The sequence below is a fragment of the Bufo bufo genome, chromosome 11, assembly GCF_905171765.1.
Source record: "Bufo bufo chromosome 11, aBufBuf1.1, whole genome shotgun sequence".
NCBI lineage: Eukaryota > Metazoa > Chordata > Amphibia > Anura > Bufonidae > Bufo > Bufo bufo.
The window spans coordinates 64,811,402-64,839,038 of NC_053399.1; the positions used below are offsets into that span (position 1 = coordinate 64,811,402).

At 45.0% G+C, this 27,637-nt stretch overlaps 1 protein-coding gene and 2 long non-coding RNA genes across 3 annotated transcripts in view; 2 read left to right on the plus strand and 1 right to left on the minus strand.

The window, feature by feature from the left end:
- ARHGAP5 (Rho GTPase activating protein 5) overlaps window positions 1–27,637 on the plus strand; it is a 127,704-nt gene that overhangs the window by 80,688 nt on the left and 19,379 nt on the right. The gene's annotated exons all lie outside the window — the stretch shown is intronic.
- On the plus strand, window positions 1,374–10,335 carry LOC120982556. Its single transcript, XR_005774940.1, has 3 exons — window positions 1,374–1,509; window positions 8,628–8,632; window positions 10,326–10,335. It is a non-coding gene; the product is annotated as an uncharacterized LOC120982556 (long non-coding RNA).
- LOC120982555 lies at window positions 1,394–22,356 on the minus strand. The gene is made up of 4 exons (XR_005774939.1): window positions 22,345–22,356; window positions 14,241–14,248; window positions 7,028–7,038; window positions 1,394–1,513 (listed from the first exon to the last, which is right to left on the minus strand). It is a non-coding gene; the product is annotated as an uncharacterized LOC120982555 (long non-coding RNA).

The window sequence follows — 27,637 nt, forward strand, 5'->3', positions numbered from 1 at the left end:
CCTATACCCTCATCTGATGGAGTCAGGGGCCATCTCTTGCACCCCAGTCATGCCTAGGGGACTGTTGTTGTTTATGAGCATAGCGCTCCAGCCGCGCTGCAGCTCCCTGACTCACCGCCGACCGCAAGTCAGGCCAGTCCTCTTCATCGGCGCTATCTTGGAAGCGGTTCTCCTTCTCCTGTCGGCTCTGTGTTTTGCCTTTTTTCGCCGGCATGTTCTCTGAGCACTGAGCTGGATCGCTTGTAGTTACAGCACGAATCGCCACCGCTGAAGGTGAAAAATACAGGATGCTTGCCGGAGCTGATGCGATGTGCGCCTTACTCCATGCGCCGCTAGTCTCCGCCCCCCATTTCTATAAACTTACTAACATCATTTCTTCCAAATTCCGGATAAATATATTGTATTTTTTTATTTTATTTTTTTTATAGAAATTGATGTTAAAATAACAAAACCGCTACAGTAATATTGGACCTCAAATAATGCTTAGAAAACAACCTATAACAGTCATTTTTAAACAACACAGTACTAATATTTCTACTTAGGTGGAGTCCAGAAATCAGTATTTCTCGTGCATGGCATTGGGGGACACAGCACCATGGGTATATGTCCAACTACCACTAGGAGGCACTAGACACAAAAAGTGTTGGCTCCTCCCCGTTGGGCTATACCCTCTCCACAGGCACAAGGCTATTCAGTTTTTGTCTAGTGTCCGTAGGAGGCAGACCTGTCCTGCTTTTTTTGCAGGTCCTGCTGTTTTTTTATTTTATTTTATTTTTTCTCTCTTCTGCAGGTCTAGGTGATCTCCACCGTTATACCTGCTGCAGGCTGGGGCTCCATCGTGTTCCACTTTAGTTGCCCCCCCTGCGGGCGCGTACTTCTGTACCATCGCCGGTCACCCAGTCCCCACAGACTGCATCTGCAGTGGCTTGCCGGCATTCCCACGGTTCCCGTGTTGAGTCTGCCGAAGGGGTGACCCTGCGGCGCCCGAAGACATCAGATGGTGAGTAGCCCTGTCCCTACCTGCCCCAGGGTTAGGTTCCCTCCTGTGGCCAGGGGGGTGGGATCCACCTTAGCTGGGGGTCCTGGGAAGCTTCCATCTTCCTCCACCTTTCTCTTCCCCCTTGGTTGGTTTTTTTCTCTCCTCCCTGGCCACACAGTCTTCTCCTGGGCCTTCCCTGCTACTTTAGTCCCCGGCTTTTGCAGGGACTAGGCCTCATCTTCCATGGCCCGTTCCCGGCTCCCAGGTGCTCTGTTTGCCCTGTTCCGCCCACCCCCAGGCGTCGCTCCCCCCCCTCCTACCCTCCTCACCTAGTTTTGTGGGTCCGGAGGCCCCTCGGTCGGCCGCGATTCGCCCCGCCCCCCTCGCTCCATTCCCGGCCGCCTCATAAATCGAGGCCCCGGCTTTTGGGCCTGCTAGGCCGCGATCTTCCCGGCCCCTCCTCCTTGCTTCCCGGGCTTTTCTGACCCCGCCCGGCCCTCGGGAGGGGCTATCTCCTCCACCCTTTACTGGTCTCTTGTGGGTTATCTATCCAGTGGATAGATCCTCAGTTTTAAAGGAACTGCAGACCCCCTAATTGTCCTATGTACTGTGTGAAGGCAGCTAAAGCTGTACATAGGGATCACTCAAGTCGTTCCCCCCCCCCCCCCCCCCCACCCCTCCTCAATTGCTTCATTTCTCCTGCAGCCTCTATAGCTGCTGCAGCACCTCTTTGGGGAACATGGCATCCGGGTCTAGAATGACAGCCTCTGCTGGCTGCTCTATGAGGGTCTCCTCGGATCGCCACGTGTTTTCACGTGCGTCCGCTGTCTACGAAGGCTGCCATGCGGTCGGCCTGTCCCTGCTTGTGTGCAGTACCTCTTCCCAGACCCCTTTGTGTCCCCTGACCAAATCCTTTTGTGTAGGTCCCTTCTGAATGGTCTCCCTCTTTGTCAACATAGGAACCTTGTCCGACTCTCCCAATCTCTGGCGGAGTCGCTGGACCGCTACCTATCCAATTGCGGCCACCTATGCCCTCCCAGGGTCCTCCCTGCAGATGAGGAATGCTCAGATACCGGGTCCAGCAAGGGGTAGCTCACAGTACAACCTCGGGTGGTCTCAACAGGATTCCACCCCTCCTCGGCATCCTCGGGTCCTCCCCAGGACAGGCCTGAGGCTGGTGACGAATCCTTTCCTGTCATCCCATCCGTTGCCTCTGGGGACACCTCTGCACCGATTCCCTCGGAACAGAGCATCAGGCGGTCTTCCTCCATACAGAAGCCCTCTGGGAGGTCAAGACTAACGTGCACGGAGGAACCTCTCCTACCCAGGGTTGGTATCCCCTCTAGTGGATTTTCGGATGGCGCTCCCCTGACTGCACAGGTATTCAACCGCACAGGTAAGGCAGCCGTCCCCGTGTTTAGCATAATGAGTCACCTACTTGGTGTCTCTGGTACGTACGCCTTCTCCTTAACAGGGGGGTACCTGCACCACTGCCATAGGCTGTACCTGACAAGCCTTCCTGGTTCCCCTATACCAGGGGCTATGCTCTACACATTTGAGTGTTTCCACCGGGTCCCCATCCTGGTGCTGGTGTTCGCCACTCTACCTCATAACAGGGGGTCCCTGTTCTAGGCAAGCGCCTCCTGTAGGTTGTTAAGGAAAAGCAATTACATCTGGCTGTTTCCATCCGCCTTGCTCCTTTTCATAGGTAGAGTACCTACACCTACTCCAGATGCTGAAGCCATTACTCCTGGCTGGCTCTATGGTGTTCCATGCGGCACTATTTCTCCCTTCCGGGCGAGATACACAGGCCGCCTTCAATTGCCGTGGCGATTGCACCTGTCTGTTCCCAGCCACTGTGCTCCTTTCATAGGTAGAGTACCTACACCATCTCCTGATGCTGTAGCCGATACATCTGGCTGGCGCTATGGTGTTCCATGCGGCACTATTTCTCCCTTCTGGGCGGGATATACAGGCCTCCTTCAATTGCCGTAGCAATTGCTCCTGTCTGTTCCCAGACTTTTTTGCTCCTTTTCATGGTGAGTACCTACACCATCTCCGATGCTGTAGCCAATACCCCTGGCGGGCTCTATTGTGTTCCATGCGGCAACATTTCTCCCTACGGGCGAGATATAGAGGCCACTTTCTATTGCCGTAGAATTGCCTCTGTCTGGTTCTAGTCGGCACCAAGCTGCCACCTTGGTCCCTTCATGGGTAGAGTACCTGCACCATCTCCTGATGCTGTTGCTCCTGTCTAGCTTTATGGTGTACCATGTGGCATTTTGTCTCCCTTACCGGACGAGATATTGAGGCCTCCTCCAATTGCCGTGGTCATTGCACCTACCTCATCATAGTGTGCACCAAACAGCCATCTTACTCCCTTCATAGGTAGAGTTCCTGCACCGCCTCTGATGCTGCAGCCGTTACACCTGTCCGGCTCTATGGTGTACTATGCGGCCCTGTTTCCCTTTTTTTCAGGCGAAATAGAGGGCCTTCTTCAGTTGCCATTTCACCTACCTGATTGTAGTGTGCACCTGTCTTGTTCTTTGTGGTACCGTGCGGCCCTATTTTCCGCTTCCCGGGCGGAATATAGGTACCATTGCTAACGCGGTAGCTGTTGCACCTCCCTGGTTCTAGGGTGCACCATGTGGCCACATTGCTCCGATCTTAAAGGTAGTACCTCTACCATCTCAGATGCTGTACCCATTACACCTTTCTGGTCATATCTGCACTACGCAGCCATATTTCTACTTTACAGGTTGAGTACCTGTACCCTCCAAATGCTGTTGCATTCCCAGATTCTGTGGCTATGTTTCCACTCTCCTTAGACATGCAGCCACTTTCCCTATATTTTAGGCGTGTGGTTGTATTACTCAAAGTGCTGGGCCCTATGGTGCAATCTGTGGCCCATACAGTTTCTGTATTACTGGGTGTTTTCTGCCCCAGGTTCTGATCTGTGCTGCGGATGTTGGTTTCACCCTTTTGGTTCTTCCATACATCTCCACTCCGTTTCTGTCGTGCTCAATGGTCTCCTTGTACTTCTCAGGGCACTGTCTACAACAGGCCATCCTGGTTCTGCATATGCATGGTTACCATATCTGGCAGGGGTGGGCCAGCCCAACCCCCACCTTGTCGGTCTAGTGCCACTTATTGTAGCTCCAGTATATGGCTGATCTGTTCTGATCTGCATGGTGGTCCACATACAACCATGCTCCCTACACCATGGCCAGGTGGTTGTTGGCATTTGTGCTCTTGCCATCTCTATAGGGTACTACAGTATGCTGCGCTTCGCGTTACCCCATGTTATAGAGGAGTACTCGCGTTGTTTCCTATTAGAGTGGCCCATTCCTGGTGGAGTACAGGGATCTCCACTGGATCTTCTACCTTGTTGGGGCACGTCGCTGGTGAGCATCGGCTGCTGCAACAGTTTTTCGGTCATCGCTGGATGTCCTCCGCCACATGGAATCCTTCCGGGGTCATCGGCATTTTTCGTCGCTGGACGTCCTCCCTGACGGGTCAGGGACAGGACCACTGAGCGCCACACACCTGCCTGGCAGGTAATTTTTCAGCTGATTGCTCTGGCATCGGACAGGGTCCCGTAGTTCCTTCTGGGTCCAGGTGTTCTCGGTATTCCCTTATATTCTCTGCTTAGTTGTACTACATGTCAGAGGGGCAGTCCCCTTGGACCTTGCCGTCGTTTGCACCTGTCAGGTACTTTCTCCCCCCTGGGAGTTTTCAGTACGCCAGTCGCAGCTGGTTTCTACATTTCTGTGTAGTCTCTCCCGTAGTCTCTTCTGTGTAGGCTTTTTCATGGCGACTTCTGCATTCCTTATGCATATGGATGTCTGTCAATTTAGTGGTACATCCCGAGCTGCTGTACTTGCCCTCTCTGGGACAATGTATACAGTTTGCTAGTCACTGTTCTTGGAATGGATAGTTGTCCATGGCCAATGTCCCTTCCCCTATGTTAGTTCCATTTCTCCTTTCCTGGATATTCTGGCTTGCGTTGTCTTCTGGTGGTTCAGCTCCTGGTTCCTTGTGAGCCCATTCCGGGTACTCCTTTCTGGAGTCCCTGTCCCCGTTCATTTGACCACTCAGGTTCTGCATGACAATCGTTTTTTTTGGAGGGGTCGGGGCCTGGGTTGATTGTTCCCTTTTTGGGTCCCAATAGCCTTGTGGTCTTCTTGGGATTCGTGTCTCTTTTCCCATCCTCCCACGTCAAGTACCTGGTATTGAGTGGTTTAGCGCTACGGTTTGCAATTCCGCCGTATAGTCTCCTTCGGGAGGGACCTCCGCCTGTTGTAGAACCTTTCCTCCTTAGGCTGTTGGGAGTACTCTCCTTCTAGTTCCATGTCTTTCAGTCCAGTGTGTCCTGCTGAGATTTCCTGGGCCTGTATCTGGTTCCTTTTTTCCCTGATGCGTCACATGCCCAGAGTTTCCTCTGGTCTTACGCTTCACAGTGATATCTTGTTTTCAGAGGCTCGTGCCTCGTCTCCTGTTTTTGGAACGCAGGTCTTACTCTTTTTTCCTGGCTTTTTACCTACAACCCCCTCCTTCTCCAAGGGTTGGCGGTTTGCCTTTTTAATAGGGCACTTAACTTCATCACCTGCCTTGCGGTGAGGGGAGACCTGCTCCCTTCACATGTGAGCCTTGTTAGCTTTCTCCCCTGGCCTATCAGGGGTTGGCCACAGGTTTTTTCGCTCTTTGGGTCTGAGACAATTTAGAGCGTTAGGTAGTCCCAACACGCGGTGCTGTCCTAATTTTTTCTCCAGCCCTTGGCTGAGCTCGGTGTTCCCTTTTGCCGCCTTCTTGCATTTGGGATTTTCTTCCAGGCTTTTCTCCTGGGGTGCTGACAGTCTTCACTGACTCTTCCTTGAGGTTTCTTCCTTGTTATGGAACCTCTTGCCCGTTCCGTGTTTTCTACTGTTGGGTCACGTGGTTCTCCTGCACCTGTTTACCCAACCGGTGGCATGGCTGTTCTTTTCCCACCCTCGGGGACTGCTTTGGGACGTCCCATGGTGCTGTGTCCCCCAATGCCATGCACGAGAAAATTGGATTTTTTGTACTCACCGTAAAATCCTTTTCTCGTAGTAGGCATTGGGGGACACAGATCCCACCCTATGTTTTTACTTCCGATTTTCCGGGCTGGTTTCTTGATCTTTCCCGGTACGGGAGTTGTTGGTTCCTTGCCTTTTTTCTCTCTCCTACTGCTTTTGGTACAAACTGAATAGCCTTGTGCCTGTGGAGAGGGTATAGCCCAACGGGGAGGAGCCAACACTTTTTGTGTCTAGTGCCTCCTAGTGGTAGTTGGACATATACCCATGGTGCTGTGTCCCCCAATGCCTACTACGAGAAAAGGATTTTACGGTGAGTACAAAAAATCCAATTTTTGTGGAATTACCCAGATTTTTTATCACAACTTTCATATGTTGTTGCATACTTTCCACCAGTCTTTCACATTGCTGTTAGGTAACTTTATGCCACTCCTTGGGGCAGACATTCAAACAGCTCAGCTTTGTTTGATGGCTTGTGACCATCCATCTTCCTCTTGATCGGATTCTTGAGGTTTTCAGTGGGGGTCAGGTCTCGAGATTAGGTTGGCCATGAAAGGGTCTTCATCTGGTGGTCCTTCAAACGCAGTTCAAAAACTGTGATTGACCTGGCTGTATGACATGGGACATTGTCCTGTTGAAAATAAACAATTGTCAGAGTTGGGGAACATTGTCTAAGCAGAAGGAAGCGGAAGCAAGTTTTCTTCCAGGATAACTTTGTACACAGCTTGATTCATGTGTCCTTCAGTAAGACAAATCTGTCCGATTCCAGCCTTGATGAAACACCCGCACATCGTCAGCCGTCCTGCATCAAATTTCACAGTGGGTGAAAGACGCTGTGTCTTGTAGGCCTCTCCAGGGTTCTGTCTAACCATTACATGACTTGGTGTTGGGCATAGCTGAAAACTGGACTCATCAGAGAAGATGACCTTACGCCAGTCCTCTATGGTCCAATTCTTATGGTTTTCAGTCTGACTTTTCTTTGCTTTTCATTGACAAAGGGCTTTTCTCTAGCTTTGCACGGCTTTAGAAGACTGTTTCGAACCATCCTCGCTGTGCATTTCACCTCCGCTCCCCCTTGCCATTCTTTTTTAGGACACTTTGTCGTCCTATGGTTGAGATTTGAATGAGGTGGTGGTGATCACTGTCACCGGAGAGTTGTTCTTCTGCCAGTCTGTTGGTTTGTTGTGTTCGTTATGAGATTTGGTTTAGCTGTTGGCCTATTCAGCATCTCAATAAGTAGTAGGAGGTGTACTTGTGGTGGAATTCAACAGTCTCTGTTGTAACAACATATTATCAGGACTGTTTTCAAACTCTGCAGTAAATGAATATTGTCTTTACTTGACAGCAAGTAGAGATCTTTCAAAGTTTGCATATTTAAGACCTTTCTTATTCTAAAATGAATGTGCTTTATTTACGTAAATCTCTTTTGAGAGTAGGCTCTTGCAGACATCATGCTCTTTAATCCACATCCTGTTTCAATAATCTGCTGCATTGTGGTCATAGTTATTAGGAGGTTGAGAGCACATATGTGAAAAGAAGGTTGGATTTTTACTCCAGACCTGATCTGAACCAGCAGTAACTCCTGAGCCCTGGACTTCTTTATTCATTAGTGTCCTCTGTGACTGTAGTATATTGAAAGCATAGTTCAGTCTTGTGAATGCATTTATGATGAGATATAAGACTTTGCATCTAAATTCCACCTCCATTCTTTAGCACACCACAACTCCACCACCAGCCGGACCTCCCTTAAAGTTTCTTCCTTATATCAACAAGAAACGATCGGTCGCCAGGGCACATGGGAGGTGATTGGGCTGTGCGTTGGCGACTGTTGCAGTAAATTAATCTGTGCACTTGTGAGTTTACTCTAGGCTCAAAACCAGTCTTGCTGTTCAATGCTTTCCAGCTTCTCCAGAAGTGAAGAAAGTGTTAAGGATCTGTTGGTTCTGTGTGGAGCGTCTGGTAGGCAACACAAGCTGTGTGATTTTGTGCCCAGCCACAGGCTGCTCCAAACAAGAAGGAAGAGGAGCAGATGCTGTCACTATCAGCCACTAAAATAAACAGAAGGATCAATGGTAACAAACATTCCTTGCTTACGTATTGGCTTGATGCTAGAAAATACGGCTGTGTGTGATAAATACCTTTTTAATCCCTTTTAATGTACTGATTCTGCATATTTATTCCAGGTCCTCAGTGCTTTCATACACGCCAGGATGTTGACCTGGAAGTTTTAATTTTTAATGAAACATTTTTGTGGCTTAGTTATACTTTTGAGATTATATGTTCTGACCTGTTTAAAGTGGTTTTCTGGGACTTTAGTCATAATGGCCTGTCCTTGGGATAGGTCATCAATCGTATCTCTGGGATCTAACTCCCATTACCCCCTCAGTCAGCCACAATACTCAAACCTGGTCCTGGGATATCATGTTCATTGGGCACTCACCTTTTCTGCAGCCACGTCTCGATTAAGTGAATAGGAGCACAACAGATACTCTATGGCCACCCACTGTGCTTGATATACTATGAAGAGGCTGCAGCACTTATCCAAGAACCATGGCTCCTTCAAACAGCCGATCATGGGGGATGGGAAGTTTGAGGGCAAGTTATCAATATTTAAAGGGGTTATCCGGGTAAAGATAATAATGACCCAGCTCACTGAATCGTTGTTGTTCGCTGTGGGCTCCTGGCAGTTTTCCAAACACAGCACCGTACATTATACAGTGGCTGTGAGTTGACTTCAATGAGCCTGAGCTGCAACTAGACTATGTGACTGATGTACGGTGAAATCACATGGCCTAGGAAGAGGCCGTGGTTCTCCGAGTGCCCAACCTCTTCTAACAGCTGACTCACAGAACCCCCGCCGTTCTGATATCGATGTCCTATCCCGATGAGGTAATCAGTCGTAATAAACCCCTAAACTGGCAGTAGATCCGCTGAAGGCCTCTCCATAACTTCTGCGCATCCAGCACCAGTTCTAAATGTAAGACGGCTTCCTAGCTGTCTTACATTTAGACCTAAAACAGGTGTAGAAAATGGTGAATGTGGCGGTCCTGCTGGCCCACACCCTTTCCCGCCCCCGCCACGTCCACAATTTTAAACCTGGCGTGAGTGGTATTGTAGCCCACCCCCATTCACTTCAATAGGGTTGAGCTGCATATAGGCCATGTGACCCATGTACAGTGACGTCACATGGCCTAGGAAGAGGCTGTGGCACGCCCGGAACGCCAGCCTCCTCTAACAGCTGATCGTAAACAATATTTATTACAGTATAGGTCAGGGATGCTCAACGTGCGGCCCTCCAGCTGTTGTAAAACTACAACTCCCACCATGCCCTGCTGTAGGCTGTTCAGGGATGCTGGGAGTTGTAGTTTTGCAACAGCTGGAGGGCCGCAGGTTGAGCATGCCTGGTATAGGTCATCAATATTTATTACGGGATAGCCCCTTTAAAGGGCTTCTGTCACCCCACTAAACACTTTTTTTTTTTTTTTTTTTTTTTTTTGGGTCCTAATCCCTATACTGCGATTTATCCATACATAATGTAATTAATCATTTTGGTTCAGTAGATACTGCAAAAAACGTACTTTTATAATATGAAAATTACCTGTCTACCAGCAAGTAGGGCGGCTACTTGCTGGTAGGAGCCGCATCCTCCTATCATAATGACGCCCCCTCCGCATGTTGATTGACAGGGCCAGCGAACGCGCTCGTTCTCTGCTGGCCCTGTCTGAATTAAAAATCTGGCGTCAGCGCCGTACCTGTCTTCAGTCAGCGCAGGCACACTGACGGGAGGACGCTCGCTCGGCCGCTCCATCCTCAATGCGTCTGGGCCGATGACGTCACATCTACACTTGGCGCAGGTGCACTGAGGAAGGAGCGGCCGAGCGAGCGTCCTCCTATCAGTGCGCCTGCGCCGACTGAAGACAGGTACGGCGCAGGCGCCAGATTTTGGATGCAAACAGGGCCAGCAGAGAAAGATCCCGTTCGCTGGCCCTGTCAATCAACATGAGGAGGGGGCGTCTTTATGAAAGGAGGATGCGGCTGCTACCAGCAAGTAGCCGCCCTACCTGCTGCTAGAGAGGTAATTTACATATGATAAAAGTACGTTTTTTGCAGAATCTACTGAACCAAAATGATTGATTACATTATGTATGGATAAATCGCAGTACACAAAAAAAAAAAGTTTAGTGGGGTGACAGAAGCCGTTTAAACGCCTCTCTAGATGTAAAGGATCATTCCAAACTTCATGCTTTTATCCCCTAATTTTGAAGCTGTGGGACAGATAAAGGCATTCGAAGACATGTTTTTGGGCAATTTGGTCAGAAGTCTGGCTCAGATTCTCTAAATTTCAATGCTCCTTGACCTCCTACTGTAAATCTGTAATCTATCACTTTATAAATGTTATTTTATTTTAAGAATGCTTTTGAATACCAGGCACTTCTGCACTAAAATGTTTTTTTTTTTTTTTTTAGAAAATCTAGGCTCCCTACCCACTTCCTCTGATTTCTTCCTTCCTCTTTCATTTTTATTGTGTGCCTTAGCTGCCTGTTACCTCCAATCCAAGTGACAGCCTGTATTGCGACAAACCCAGCTCTTTTGACAGACCCCACTCTTATAATTGATAAAGGGACACCTTTCTATTAAGGTATCACTACATAACAATGCCTTAAAAAAGATAGGATTCCTCTGTTGCCTTAGAATGGTGTTTATTAAAAGCCGGTATACAGCCTGAACATCCAGAACACTTACCGTGTTTGTTTCTCCATAATCCTGAAGCATGCTGTGTAATTGATGGCTTTAAGGGGAAATGCAGATTGTTTGTGGCAGGGGATAATTAGCAACCACCGCTCTGACTCAACACATGCAAATCTGCTTCTTTAATGGTGCCTATCTGGGTACAGTCTGTAAGAGGGTGACGTTTTATATACTCTAACTCCCTGGCTGTGTTTGTGGTAATGACCAAATCAAATTCTTTCACAATTTAGCCTTCTAGAGCAGCTGGCTCCACTGCTTGAGACTCCCCTCATTCTGCTGGGTTCACAGGGTCCGACATCTCACCTGGTCTTGTCAGTCTCATACCTGCACCATTGCTTGAAGTAGCGGTGCATGCGCAGAGGCTCTTCTACCTATGCAGCATAGACTGTCTGGGTGAACCTGGAAGTTTAGCGGCACATGCACAGTCTTCATCTGCGCAGCTCGGGTAGCAGCAGCAGAGCCGCGGTGCTTGGAGCAACGGTGCGGACGCGAGCAGTCCTGTATTTACTTTATCATTATAGGGTACTGAGTGCAAAATGATGGGGAACAATGGGAACTTTTTTTCATTTTAGCACAAGTCTGTGAAATAACCAAAGTGAAATGGTCTGAAGGTCCACTCTGTGTGTGGATGTGTGTGGAGATATATATATATATATATATGTTATGTTAAGTCACACTATTATGACCACTTCCTACTTTCGGCAGCGCGTAGCACATGAAGTCACATGGGTGGGTATATAAGATGTGTGATAGGCTGCCTGAACACTTATCCCTCCGTTGCTGTGTAAAAGGGGATATTTTTAAAGTTGCAAAAAAGGGATGATCACAGGCTTATGGGCAAAGGGTGGCAGTACATTTCTGATACTGAGCAGTTTGTGTGCTGCTGTGGACAAATGGCACCATTGTGAATAAGCAATGTGGAAACTGCAGAGCACCATGTGCCATTGATGTGAGAGGTGAACATTGGCTTCAACAGTGTGCAAGGGCCGACCGCCACGCTATGGTGGAGAGGGTCAGTGCCAGAATGTACTAGGGGTCTACTAGCCGTGTGTTTAAAACAGTTCAGTGAACCCAACTGCATGAGTCTCAAAGCAGACTCTGCCCCTTCTAACAAAGTTGCATCAGCAAAAAAGGCTTACATTTTTTTGTAGTATCAGAATCAGACCTCCACTGATTGGCAAGGGATTTCCTTCAAAATTTAGTTGCGTTTTCTGCTTCACTGAACGTATTGACATTGGCATATCCGGTGGCAACCATCAGAGAACAAACACCCTGCAAACATTGCTGGAAGAACACAAGCTGGTGGTTGCAGCATTATGGTTAGGAGAATCTTTTCTGGGCCCACTCATCCATGTGGAAGGCACTATCAACCGATTTGGGCGCTTTTATGTGGGGGATCTGTGGATGGCGCTGTTATGTGGGGGATCTGTGGATGACGCTGTTATGTGGGGGATCTGTGGATGGCGCTGTTATGTGGGGGATCTGTGGAGGACACTGTTATGTGGGGGATCTGTGGATGGCGCTGTTATGTGGGGGATCTGTGGAGGACGCGGTTATGTGGGGGATCTGCGGAGGACGCTGTTATGTGGGGGATCTGCAGAGGACACTTATGGGGGACCTGTGGATGGCACTATTATAGGGGATGTGTGCTATGAAACATGGGGCCACGAGGGGGCCCAGCATAAGACTCACATATAGCATCTTATGCTGGTTCCCCTCATGGCCCTATGTGTCCCCTCATGTGTCCTAAACTGCGCACATAACTCTCCTATTCATAAAATGGCCAGCCTCTGTACTTTCACTATGAATGCACTGCAGCGAGCGGGCCGGCCGGCGCGTGACTGACGTCACTGTCACGCTCCTCCCACTTAATTCAGGAAGCAGGAGCGTGACTAAGTGACGTCAGTCACGCGCCGGCCGCCTCGCTCGCTGCAGTGCATTCATCGTGAAAGTAAGTACAGAGGCTGGCCATTTTATCAATAGGACAGAGAAAATGTTATCAATAGGGGCCCCTTCATATATAATCGCGGCATTTTCGGGTCGGCCGAATCGCCATATCGCATTTGCCGATTATCGCGATTCGATTATTTTTGCGATATATCGTGCAGCCCTAAAAATTACATAATCGGACTGTTTACTACTTACACTATACACTGCGCTAGTTTGGGGGGTGTTTTGGAGCTTACAGATTTCCTAGAAGTTGAAGTGTCTGCAAGGAAATGATGACAAACTGAATTACCACATCTTGCAAAATGAAGGGGGAACGAACCCTACGTTTAGAAAATATAGTTCTTGTAAGATTCCAATGCAGATGTGGACAGAGCCTGAGCTTTAACATGTATGAGCAGGTTCACAATTTCCAGTTCACGGATCTCTTTCGCTCTCATTGTCACAAGATTTGGAGTGGAGTGCTCTTTTTGTGCACTGCACCTCCAGCCAGGCTTCCTATGTTGTAGGAGCTCCCTTGTATCCTCTCCATATATATCCATTCTAGCAGTATTCTGCTCCGCTTCTGGCGCTTTTTTATATCCCTTTATGTTCGCTGTTAAAAGCTACAGTCTTCTTTTTTTCAGCAGTTGGAGGGTGAGGCAAAGAAATCTTAAATGTTCCATTAACTTTCGTGGACATCTCTGCTCTATAGCTTGGGGTTAAGATTTTCAGCAGAGCGTACTTAAAGATGACTGGCCGTGTACATGCTCCCATTGTTTTACTGCCTCAGGAAGTAAACTTAAGCCATGTATTTTCCTAAAACGTATAAAATGTGTCATTTCATCAGACATTTTGCCTACGACGTAACAAGCCATATTTACATCACTAGGTTTCCCTACAGCACAGTAAAACGACTTTACCTGGAATCGGCAGATCCGAGAACTGCTGGATTGTTACCCATTCTCCGCTTTTAATAGATATGGTGATTGCGTTAGGAGTAAGGCTACTTTCACACTCACGTTTGGTGCGGATCCGTCATGGATCTGCACAGACGGATCTCTTCAGATAATACATCCGTCTGCATCCGTTCAGAACGGATCCGTTTGTATTATCTTTAACATAGCCAAAACTGTGCCAGATTGTGTCTTAGAAAACTGACCCGTCCCCATTGACTTACATTGTGTGCCAGAACGGATCCGTTTGGCTTAGTTTCGTCAGACGGACACCAAAACGCTGTAAGCAGTCCGTCTCCAAAGCGGAATGGTGACTGATCGGAGACAAACTGATGCATTCTGAGCGGATCCTTTTCCATTCAGAATGCAAACTGATCCGTTATGGACCGCTTCTAAGAGCCCTGAACGGATCTCACAAATGGAAAACCAAAACATGAGTGTGAAGGTAGCCTAATACATGATGCCGTTATTTTAATCACTTCTTTATTAGCAGAAGTGTCATGGAGGGAATCTGTAAAGGGGAATCCAAATTCCCAGCACCATCACCAGAATTCAGGCTGCTCTAAAGCATCTGACTTTGCTGACTGCGGTTATACAATAGCCATAGCTAAAACACCAGCAAGTAACTTAAATTAGGTGGTATGTGCATCTTTCAGCCACCAATTGGCTATTTTTAATGTGGATTTATGTTTTTTTTCATTGAACTACCATTCTGATATTGTTAAAAGTTCTTTTTATTTCATATTTTACCCTGGATTTTACTTCACTACATTGCAAAGGGTTAATTTCTTGTAGAAAAGCTTAAAGGGAACCTGCCACCGGGATTTTGTGTATAGAGCTGAGGACATGGGTTGCTAGATGGCCGCTAGCACATCCGTAATACCCAGTCCCCATAGCTCTGTGTGCTTTTATTGTGTAAAAACCCGATATGATACATATGCAAATTAACCTGAGATGAGTCCTGTCCCTGACTCATCTCACGTACAGGACTCATCTCAGGTTAATTTGCATATGTATCAAAAAGGGTTTTTACACAATAAAAGCACACAGAGCTATGGGGACTGGATATTGCGGATGTGCTAGCGGCCATCTAGTAACCCATGTCCTCAGCTCTATACACAAATCCCGGTGACGGGTTCCCTTAAAGCAGGCATCCTCAAACTGCGGCCCTCCAGCTGTTGTAAAACTACAACTCCCACAATGCCCTGCTGTAGGCTGATACCTGTAGGCTGTTCGGGCATGCTGGGAGTTGTAGTTTTGCAGCAGCTGGAGGGCCGCAGTTTGAGGATGCCTGCCTTAAAGCTATTATACCAGACAATAGGCATACTGGTGATTGAAACCTCCACAGTTACAAGAAAGGGACCAGCACTCGCAAGATGGATGTCACATGGTTATAAGGGAAAATAATAGCATTCTTAATACAGAATGCATAGTAAAATAGCGCTGGAGGGGTTAAAACATTTTTTTTATTTATTTTTATTTTACTCTCCTTAATCCACTTGTTCGCGCAGCCCGGCTTCTCTTCTGTCTTCATCTTTGCTGTGCACAGGAAAAGGACCTGTGGTGATGTCACTACGTGCATCACATGGTCTGTCACATGATCCATCACCATGGTAAAAGATCGTGTGATGGACCATCTGAGGAGCGCAGTGACGTCATCAAAGGTCCAATTCCTCAAAGAAGAAGACAGAAGAGAAGTCGGGCTGCGCAAACAAGTGGATTAAGGCGAGATAAAAAAAAATTACATTTTTTTTATTTTTTTAATGCTCCAGCCCTATTTTACTATGCATTCTGTATTCAGAATGCTATTATTTTCCCTTATAACCATGTTATAAGGGAAAATAATACAATCTACACAATACCTAACCAAAACCGGTTTGGGTACCAAACATGCCGATTTTTCTCACGCGTATGCAAAACGCATTACAATGTTTTGCACTCGCACGGAAAAATTGCGCATGTTCCCGCAACGCACCCGCATCTTTTTCAACAACGCCCGTGTAAAACCAGCCTAAAGGTTTTTACATCAAGATGAAGAACCACCGTGAGCAAGAGTTTAAGCAAGGAAACGAGCTCTGCTCATTCATCCAGTGTTATATGAATCCCCAGGGTCCAATTAGTTTCTGCGCACTTGTCCAACAGAAAAACGTTTCTGTTTCTAAGAGCATGTGCGATGGCGGCCTGTGGCTGCAAGCCATGTACATCATTAAAGTCTCATCTTCTTTTAAGGGTCTATTTTATGTGTGGACAGTTTATCTTTTCTTGTGCCCTGTACCATGAATCCACTTTACCCTAAAAGCGATAAATAAACTGCTTGCATTTTATGATTAAAAAATAGGAAAGTGGTTGTGTATTATGTATTTATTTGCATCCGGATCATAATTTTACGTATACAGTTGTATCTAGATGAATTGATATACACAACGGGGTGATTTGCTAAATGTGTCAGAATTCTTACATTTAACTTTTTTAACAAAAAAAAGCTGCATAACAGAGGAATTTGTGTTTTTTGACAATTTTGGCAACTTACTCTGTAAAGTGTTCCCTAGCAAGAAAGGGTGTGATTTAAAGGGTATCTGTCAGCAGATTTGTACCTATGACACTGGCGGACCTGTCACTGTGCACTTGGCAGATGAAGGCATCTGTGATCCTCGGGGCTGTTACTCCTAGAGCAGGGATCAGCAATCTCTGGCACTCCAGCTGTGTTAAAACTATGACTCCCAGCATGCACACTTGCTTGGCCATTCACAGAACTCCCATAGAAGTGAATGCTGGGAGTTGTAGTTTACACTTTGACAGGGCCCTGCATGATGACCATTTCACTGCCTGGCCCTGGGTAACGGTGTGTAGAGGGTGCGGCAGTTGCAGAGCATCATCTAGGTGTAATAGCAACGCCTCATAGAATTAGCATTTATTTAAATATTGTTTTCCTCAGCAATGTGAGGTCATATGTGGCATGGTCCATTATAAACTGTTAAAGTTGAAGATGAAATGATCTCCAAAAGCGGGTGGTCTTATTTTTTATTTTCGTTACTTTTTTTTATTAACGCTCAGCCCTCCCAAAGCCATAACTCAATTTTTTTCATTTACACAGCCATGAGGGCTCAATGTGGAGGGAAGCTGGAACAAAAATTCCAAATGGGATGGAATTACAAAATAAACACCATTCCACCACAAGTTTATGTTTTTTGTTTTTTAACACCGTTTCCTATGCGGGAAAACTGACCTGCTAATTTTATTATCTGTGTCCATACGATTTCTACAATACTACATGTGTATAGTTCTTGTGTTTTAATACTGGGAAAAAAAATTTTACTTTGGGGAAGAAAAACTAATTTTTTTTATTTGCATTGCCATAACTTTTTATTTTTTTGTGTGTGGAGCTGTGTGAAGGCTCATTTTTGCAGGACAATCTGTACTTTTCATTGATACCATTCTGTGGTGTGTGTATAACTTTTTGATTCACTTTTAAAAAAAAATTATGCGCCAAAAAACAACGAATTGGCCTTTTTATTTATTTTTTTTCTCACCATTTGCCGTTTTGTCATCTCCTCAGTTCGAAGTGTAATTAATAAATTGCAGTTAACCGGAACAGTGGAAAAGTTTCATTTCCAGACCTTTCCCTTTTTTTTATTTTTAAAATTTAAAAGCTCAAATTAAAAAAAAACTGCTTTTGCTTAAAACACAAAGGTAATGTGTCATCTTTAACTTTCTGCCTTTCGGGGATCATTTCATCTTCAACTTGCTTAACTGTTCACAGTAACAGTCATTTTCATCAGGGGTGCCACTTTATGAACCTGGAACCAACGGCCTTCTGCTGCCAAGTGCACATGTGACAGGTCAGCCAGTTTCAGAGGTACAAATCTGCTGACAGATGCCCTTTAAGATGCGCCGTCATATTTTTGTCTGTTTTTTCACCTGGGCCTGCAAAAAATTCAAAATGCACCCAGACTGCATCTGTAGTTTGTGAACCTGTGATTTGTAGGCCGCAAAACTGAGGGTCGTATGAATGAGTCCTGTTTGTTGTGCAAACATCTGTGACTAATTTAGCACCAGAAGCAAATGCAGTGATGGAGAAGTGCATTCACTTATTCACTTTTTCTCAGTTCCTCTTCACTTATTTTCTCTTTCCAGTTCCTTCAGCTGAATATATACTGTATCTACTGCTCTTGCAGTTATTAAAATCTAAATTAACATGATTGACTTTGGAGGACCTTTCACTACTCCTAAGGCTACTTTCACACTAGCGTTCAGAGCGGATCCATCTGATTTTTCATCAGATGGATCCGCTCCGATAATGCAGACGTTCGCATCCGTTCAGAACGGATCCGTCTGCATTATAACTTAGAAAAATTTTTAAGTCTGAAAGTTGTCTGAGCGGATCCGTTCAGACTTTACATTGAAAGTCAATGGGGGACGGATCCGCTTGAAGATTGAGCCATATGGTGTCAACTTCAAGCGGATCCGTCCCCATTGACTTCCATTATAAGTCTGGACGGATCCGCTCGCCTCCGCACGGCCAGGCGGACACCCGAACGCTGCAAGCAGCGTTCAGGTGTCCGCTCACTGAGCGCTGGCAGACGGATGCATTCTCAGTGGATCCGCCTCCACTGAGAATGCATTAGGGCCAGACGGATGCGTTCGGGGCCGCTTGTGAGCCCCTTCAAACGGAGCGCACGAGCGGACACCTGAACGCAGGTGTGAAAGTAGCCTTACATGTCTGTCTGTCTATCTATTCTTATGACTCTATGATGTGCCATTCCTCTTATTTCTGCTAGAAGTTATGAATGAATTGCTAGCAGTCTGCAGTAAGGGTACAGAGGAGTGGTAGCAGTTGGGAGTGTGTCCCTGCACAGTCTGACTCTCTCCAGTCAGTGCTGCCATTGTTAGACTGGTAAAGTACACACCCACTACTGGTTAACACCCCTCTGTACCCTTACTGCAGACTGCTAGCAATTAATTCATAACTTCTAGCAGAAATAACAGACACAACATAGTCATAAGAATAGATGCTCCAGAATTGTTACATGGCAAACTCATGTAGACAGACATGTCAGAAGGGGTGACAGGTTCTCTTTTAAGGCCCCTTTATACTAAACATTTTAGTAGGCCATTTTGGGAAGGAAGTGTTCCTTCCTGGCAAGCTTCTGCTTGTCAATGAAGGAGACTGTTGCATTTACATGGCGAAAAGCAATCACTAATGCCATTGCTCATCCCCATACATAGTAAAGTTTATAAGGCTGAAAAAAGACTTCTGTCCATCCAGTTTGGCCTGTTATCCTGCAAGTTGATCCAGACTAAGGCAAAAAAAAAAAAAAAACGGTGAGGTAGAAGCCAATTTTCCCCACTTAAAGGGAAAAAAATTCCTTCCCGACTCAATCAGAATAACTCCCTGGATCAACGACCCCTCTCTAGTAGCTACAACCTGTAATATTATTACACCCCAGAAATACATCCAGGCCTCTCTTGAATTCCTTTATTGTACTCACCATCACCACCTCCTCAGGCAGAGAGTTCCATAGTCTCACTGCTCTTACCGTAAAGAATCCTCTTCTATGTTTGTGTACAAACCTTCTTTCCTCCAGACGCAGAGGATGTCCCCTCATCACAGTCACAGTCCTGGGGATAAATAGATGATGGGATAGATCTCTGTACTGACCCCTGATATATTTATACATGGTTATTAGATCTCCCCTCAGTCGTCTTTTTTTTTTTCTAAAGTGAATAACCCTTATTTTTAAGATCTTTCAGGGTACTGTAGTCCCCCCCATTCCAGTCATTACTTTAGTTACACTCCTCTGAACCCTCTCCAGCTCTGCTATGTCTGCTTTGTTTACCGGAGCCCAGAACTGTACATAGTACTCCATGTGTTGTCTGACTAGTGATTTGTAAAGTGGTTGGACTATGTTCGCATCACGAGCTTCTATGCCCCTTTTGATGCAACCCATTATCTTATTGACCTTGGCAGCAGCTGCCTGAAAATGGTTTCAACAGTTTAGTTTGCTGTTCACAAAAATTCCTAGGTCAGTGTTACCGAGTGTTTTACCATTTAGTATGTACGGGTGACTTGCATTATTCCTTCCCATGTGCATAACCTTACATTTGTCAGTGTTAAACCTCATCTGCCACTTCTCTGCCCAAGCCTCCAATCTATCCAGATCCATCTGTAGCAGTATACTGTCCTCTTCAGTGTAAATTACTTTACACAGTTTAGTGTCATCTGCAAAAAAAATTATTTTACTGTGCAAGCCTTCTACAAGATCATTAATAAATATATTGAAAAGAATAGGGCCCAATACTGACCCCCTGAGGTACTCCACTAGTGACAGTGACCCAACCCAATGTGTACCATTAATAACCATCCTGTGTTTACTATCACTGAGCCAGTTACTTACACACATACAGAAATTTTCTCTCAGTCCAAGCATTCTCATTTTATATACTAATCTTTTATGTGGTACAGTGTCAAATGCTTTGCAGAAGTCCAGATATACGACATCCATTTGATTTGCTGCTGTCAAGTCTAGAACTTACCACCTCATAGAAACTGATTAAATTAGTTTGACATGACCGATCCCTCATGAAGTCATGCTGGTATGGTGTTGTTTGCATATTTTCATTGAGGTACTCCAAGAAACCCTTTAAACAGTTTACCCACGACGATGTTAAACTTACCGGCCTATAGTTTCTATAGTTTTTGGACCCTTTTTGAATATTGGCACCACATTTGCCATGCGCCAATCCTGTGGAACACTCCTTGTCAGTATCGAGTCCTTAAATATCAGAAATAAGGGTCTGGCTATGACCTTACTTAATTCTTTTAGGATATGGGGTGTATGCCATCTGGTCCTGTCGATTTGTCTATTTTAATCTTTTTAAGGCACCGCTGTACTTCTTCCTGGGTCAGACAGGACACTTTTAATGGGGAATTTACTTTTACATTCTGCATTTCATCTGACAGTTTATTTTCTTCAGTGAATACAGTGGAGAAAAAAATATTTAATAGCTTTGCTTTCTTCTCATCGTTCTCTGCAACTCCCCCCTCATTACTCTGTAGAGGGCCGACACCTTCAGATTTATACTTTTTACCATTTATATAATTAAAAAATGGTAGATATAAGTGAAGATATAAGTGAGGGACATTAACATGTGGAGTCACTGTGGGTAGAGATACATGGAGCTAAAAACAACAATAAATTACTAATAGGAGTTTACTATAAACCACCTAATATACCACAGAAAATCTACTACTAAACGAGATAGACAAGGCGGCAAATCATAATGAGGTGGTTATTATGGGGGACTTCAACTACCCAGATATAGACTGGGAAACTGAAACTTGTATATCTCATAAAGGAAACAGGTTCTTGGCAATAACCAAAGACAATTACCTCTCCCAACTGGTTCAGGACCCGACTAGAGGGACGGCCATACTGGACTTAGTATTAACCAATAGGCCTGATAGAACAACAGACGTGCAGGTTGGTGGACACCTGGGAAATAGTGACCATAAAGTAATAACCTTCCAATTATCATTCAAAAGAGCGTTTCTACAGGGAGGAACAAAAATTTCAATCTTCAAAAAAAGCGAAATTTAGCCAACTAAGAGAGGCCATAGGCCTAACTCACTGGGACAAAGTCCTCAAAAATAAAAATACAGCCACAAAATGGGATATCTTTAAAAACATCCTAAAATCTCATTGTGAGAGGTACATACCGTATGGGAATAAAAGGTTAAGGAACAAAAAGAAACCAATGTGGATAAATAGAACTGTAAAGAAAGCAATAAATGACAAAAAGAAAGCATATAAATCACTAAAACAGGAGGGTAGCACTAAAGCACTGAAAAAAATAGAACATGTAAAAAACAAATAAAAGCGGCCAAACTAGAGACCGAGAGATTAATTGCCAAATAGAGTAAAACTAACCCTAAAATGTTCTTCAATTATATAAATGTTAAAAAGTATAAATCTGAAGGTGTCGGCCCTTTTAAAGTAATGAGGGGGGAGTCGCAGAGAGCGACGAGGAGAAAGCAAAGCTGTTAAATATTTTTTCTCCAATGTATTCACTGAGGAAAATAAAAATGACATGCAGAATTCCCCATTAAAAGTGTCCTGTCTGATCCAGGAAAGAAGTACAACAGCGACTTAAAAAAACTAAAATAGACAAATCGCCAGGACTGGATGGCATACACCCCCGTATCCTAAGGGAATTAAGTAATGTCATAACCAGACCTTTATTTCTGATATTTGTGGACTCTATACTGACAGGGAATGTCCCACAGGATTGGCGCATGGCAAATGTGGTGGCAATATTCAAAAAGGGTCCAAAAAACAGAGCCTGGAAACTATAGGCCGGTAAGTTTAACATCTGTTGTGGGTAAACTGTTTGAAGGATTTCTGAGAGATGTTCTCTTAGAGCATCTCAACGGAAATAAGCAAATAACGCCATATCAGCATGGCTTCGTTAGGGATCGGTCATGCCAAACTAATTTAATCAGTTTCTATGAGGTGGTAAGTTCTAGACTTGACAGCGGCGAATCCAATGGATGTTGTATACCTGGACTTCTCCAAAGCATTTGACACTGTACCACATAAAAGGTTAGTATATAAAATGAGAATGCTCGGACTGGGAGAAAATGTCTGTATGTGGGTAAGTAACTGGCTGAGTAATAGAAAACAGAGGGTGGTTATTAACGGTACACACTCAGATTGGGTCACTGTCACTAGTGGGGTACCTCAGGGGTCAGTATTGGGCCCTATTCTCCAATATATTTATTAATGATCTTGTAGAAGGCTTGCATAATAAAGTATCAATTTTCGCAGATGACACTAAACTGTGTAAAGTAATTTACACTGAAGAGGACATTATACTGCTACAGAGGGATCTGGATAGATTGGAGGCTTGGGCAGATAAGTGGCAGATGAGGTTTAACACTGACAAATGTAAAGTTATGCACATGGGAAGGAATAATGCAAGTCACCCGTACATACTAAATGATAAAACACTCGGTAACACTGACATGGAAAAGGATCTAGGAATTTTAATAAACAGCAAACTAAGCTGTAGAAACCAGTGTCAGGCAGCTGCTGCCAAGGCCAATAAGATAATGGGTTGCATCAGAAGGGGCATAGATGCCCATGATAAGAACATAGTCCTACCACTTTACAAATTGCTATTCAGACCACACATGGAGTACTGTGTACAGTTCTGGGCTCCTGTAAACAAGGCAGACATAGCAGAGCTGGAGAAGGTCCAGAGGAGGGCAACTAAAGTAATAACTGGAATGGGGCAACTACAGTACCCTGAAAGATTATCAAAATTAGGGTTATTCACTTTAGAAAAAAGACAACTGAGGGGAGATCTAATTAATATGTATAAATATATCAGGGGTCAGTACAGAGATCTATCCCATCATCTATTTATCCCCAGGACTGTGACTGTGACGAGGGGACATCCTCTGCGTCTGGAGGAAAGAAGGTTTGTACACAAACATAGAAAATAATTCTTTACGGTAAGAGCAGAGAGACTATGGAACTCTCTGCCTGAGGTTAGCCACTTGCTCCTGATGAAGGGGAAACATTGATCCCCGAAACGCGTTGAGCCACATATTTGCTATTAAAGGTGATTTGATCAGAAGCACACTGCCTTGCTGCCATCATTCACTGAGACTCTACACACGATCCTGGCCAGGGGGGAATCGTCACAGGTGTTTTATGCTTATCCTGCTGACAACCCCCCAGTGAAGTAAGTGCCTCATTGGATGTTTGTTCATCCATTTTATTCTTTGTTTTTAACCTCCACCTTCTACCTTCTGTGTTTACCACAGTAGGGACCTCATTTTATTTCAACTATTTTATTTTTCAACCTCTCCTTTTTTTTTTTTTCTAAGTTTTTTTATTTAGATTACAAGTTTTTTATGTATAAAAGATTTTATGTATAAAAGTTTTTGACCTTTATGTATAATATGCCAGCACATTAGCACCTTGATACAAAAAAATAAAAATAAAATTCTAGTGCATTTTCTGCTCGGTTTGGCGCCTTTCTTGTACCTTCCCCCACCCCTATTTTTGTTTTTTCAATATCTGCCTGGGGATGTGGTGATGGTGAGTACAATAAAGGAATTCAAGAGGGGCCTGGATGTATTTCTGGAGCGTAATAATATTACAGGCTATAGCTACTAGAGAGGGGTCGTTGATCCAGGGAGTTAGTCTGATTGCCTGATTGGAGTCGGGAAGGAATTTTTTATTCCCCTAAAGTGGGGAAAATTGGCTTCTACCTTACAGTTTTTTGTTTTTTTTGCCTTCCTCTGGATCAACTTGCAGGATAACAGTCCGAACTGGATGGACAGCTGTCTTTTTTCGGCCTTATGTACTATGTTGCTATGTTATTTTAGGGTTAGTTTTGCTCTTTGGCAATTATTCTCTCGGTCTCTAGTTTGGCTGTTTCTATTTGTTTTTTACATTTTTTTCTTAGTTTTTCAGTGCTTCCGTGCTACCCTCCTGTTTTAGTGATTTAAATGTTTTTTTTGTTTTTGTTTTTTCATTTATTGCTTTCTTTACAGCTCTATTTATCCACATTTGTTTTTTTTTTTCTTGTTCCTTAACCTTTTATTCCCATAAGGTATGTACCTCTCACAATGAGATTTCAGGATGCTTTTAAAAATATCCAATTTTGTGGCTGTATTTTTATTTTTGAGGACTTTGTCGCAGTTAGTTAGGCCTATGGCCTCTTAGTTGGCTAAATTTTAGCTTTTTTGTAGTTTGGTGTTTTTGTTCCTCCCTGAAGAAACACTCTCTTTTAAATAATAATTGTAAGGTTATTACTTTATGGTCACTATTTCCCAGGTGTCCCCCAACCTGCACATCTGTTGTTCTGTCAGGTCTATTGGTTAATACTAAGTCCAGTATGGCCGTCCCTTTAGTCGGGTCCTGAACCAGTTAGGAAAGGTAATTGTCTTTGGTTATTGCCAAGAACCTGTTTTCTTTGTGATGTACAGCTTTCAGTTTCCCAGTCTATATCTGGGTAGTTGAAGTCCCCCATATTAACCACCTCATTATGATTTGCCGCCTCGTCTATCACGTTTAGCGTTAGATTTTCTTCTCCAGTCTCTTCCAGTAATCTGTCAACCCGATCCACGATGTGTCGAACTCAAGCGCCAGGAAGACAACACACCATTCGACGATCCCGGTCTTTGTGACAGATTGCCCTATCTGTACCCCTAATAATGGAGTCTCCCACTACCAGCACCTGTCTGGCCTGCCCTGCTCTCCTGGTTCCCTGCTTACTGGAGCTGACATTCCCCTGACTGGCAGAGGAAGGGTCCGGCTGCAGCAGTGCCATCCCTGGACTGACATCTCCCTCATCTGCCAAACGTGCAAACTTGTTGGGGTGTGTCAGATCAGGGCTAGCCTCCCTGGCACTCTTCCCTCTACCCCGCTTTCTAACTGATACCCAGCTAGCTACCTCACTTTCCTCAGCCTCCTCTCTACCACCCTCCCCCACATCTACCCCATAGAGTGCTTGCTCGGTGAGAAGCAAACTTTTCCAAATTGGCAATGCTTCTCAGTGTTGAAACTCGCCCTTTTAGATACTCAATGTGCGATTCCAAACGGGCAATTTGATCACATTTTGAACAAAGATCTGCACCCTCAAACGGCTGTTCTAGGACTGCATACATTAGACAAGATGTGCACTGGACTGCGCTGTCAGTAATGGAACACATACTAAGTGGGGATTACGCAAGAAAAGAGAAAAATACAATAATTCAGTGATAAGAATCTAACTTAATGTAGTCTCCTCCTAAAGTCCCTCAATCTCAAATCACGTAATCTAAAGTCACGCACTTAATACAAACACACACTGGAAATCAAACACTCGAACGCTCACAAACTTGCGTTGTTTGTTGATTGTATAAGTGCAGCTCTCAAACCAGACAGCTTTCTTTCCTCTGGATTCAAAGGACTGAACTGCCCTCAAGGCTGGCAATTTAACTTCTCCTAATTAGATAGCCTCACCCTAATTACTCACCTGTGCAATAAATAAATAAATAAAATGTAATCCCAGTATACTCTTGTTGCTATGAAGTAAACCAGAATCCTTGTTTCTAGGCAGCAGAGTGGGTTTAGACGGCATAATCTGCTGCCTGCAAACGATGACTTTGGTGTCCACACAAACTATCATATTACGGTTCTTTCCGGTCCCGGACCAGATGTCACAAGCAGCATTTAACTTTCACTGCTTGGGATGGTGCTGATCCACTGGTCACACATCTATAAATTAGCTAGAAAGGTGTCCCTGTAATATTGCCTGGTTACCGGACAACATTTTGGTATGAGCTGTTGTCTTGTGTGACGCTTGGCCATGAGCTAGCAGAAATCTGTGTTCACTTAGCTAGCCATCTGCAGTGAAAAGGAAGCTCTGGAAGTGATCCCCAGTGGATCAGCCTCATCCCATGTAGTGAAAGCTAAATGCTGCTTGTGACATCTGGTCCGAGACCGGAAATAACTGTATGATGATATATAATAACCCACAATGTGTAGTTCCCAGCTGTATCAGATTGGATGCACGTGTTTTTCCACTATGGGTTGTATTTTGTCATTGCTGCTTCGACTATATGTATTTCTCACAAACATTGACGTAACCACATGTAATGTATACTTTTAAAGATCAGATTTACACATCATGTGGCATCTGCTATCCAAAAAGCCAAAGAAGTTTACCAGAGCCCTTTACAGTGTTGGTTTTAAGCTTAATCAAGGGCTAACCAAATATTATACTCCTTCAGTAGCCAATTCAGGAACCCGTTAATCTCTTTATTGGCCAATCAATGCAAAGCTTCATAAATCTCCATGAAAAATGACCACAATACTACTTGGCACCAGGAGCAGATTTCTATGGCCATTGGCTTCCTTGCTCCTGGCAATTGCTGAGTCTTGGTCTCCCCAGCCTGTAAAAATTACTTTCTTGCAAGAAATGTTAGTTTTAAGAAAATATGAATGTTTTCAGTGATTTTTTTTTCCTGACATTTTATGGGCTAGTTATGGTATACGAGCTCTTGTTCTTGATAATCAACATGTACATATGTGTCACCAATCACCCAGCAAACGAGAAAATACACCTTTCATGCATCGCCTGAAAACCTTGTTTGCCAACAGTACATCAGCCTTTGTAAACCAGGATTGTGCTGCTGCTAATACACAACCTGTAAAATCCTGGACAACCCCTTTAAAGGGAGTCTGTCATCAGCATTTCACTTTTTTAACCCTTCCCATAGCTCCCTAGCATGCTTACATTTAATAAAAACGTTACCTCTGGCATCAATCCTGGACTTATAGAACCATCAAAAACGATCTTTATAACTTATGCAAATGAGGGCTCGCAAGTGCCCAGGTGGCGGCGTTACACTCGTAGGTGCCCTGCTTGCTTAGCCTTTTCATTGCGTCCCCCCGCCCCTTCCTACCCTCCGCCCGCCCATCCTTTCCCTCTGACCGCCTTTCTTCTAACTTGTTATTCCGCCGAGATCCTGCGCACTCATCCGTCGACCGGCGCTTGTATGGCATCACAGTAATTAATGCGCATGCGCCGGCTTTGCGCCGTTAGCCGGCACATGCGCAATAGTTACTGTGATGCCGTACTAGGAATGGGCATCGCAGTGCGCATGCGCCGGCCGACGGACTAACTACGCAGGCACGGGATCTCGGCGGAATAACAAGTTAGTAGAAAGGCGGTCAGATGGAAAGGATGGGCGGGCGGAGGGTAGGAAGGGGCGGGGGGACGCAATGAAAAGGCTGAGCAAGCAGGGCACCTACGAGTGTAATGCCGCCCCTGGGCACTTGCGAGCCCTCATTTGCATAAGTTATAAAGATCGTTTTTGATGGTTCTATAAGTCCAGGATTGATGCCAGAGGTAATGTTTTTATTAACTGTAAGCATGCTAGGGAGCTATGGGAAGGGTTAAAAAAGTGAAATGCA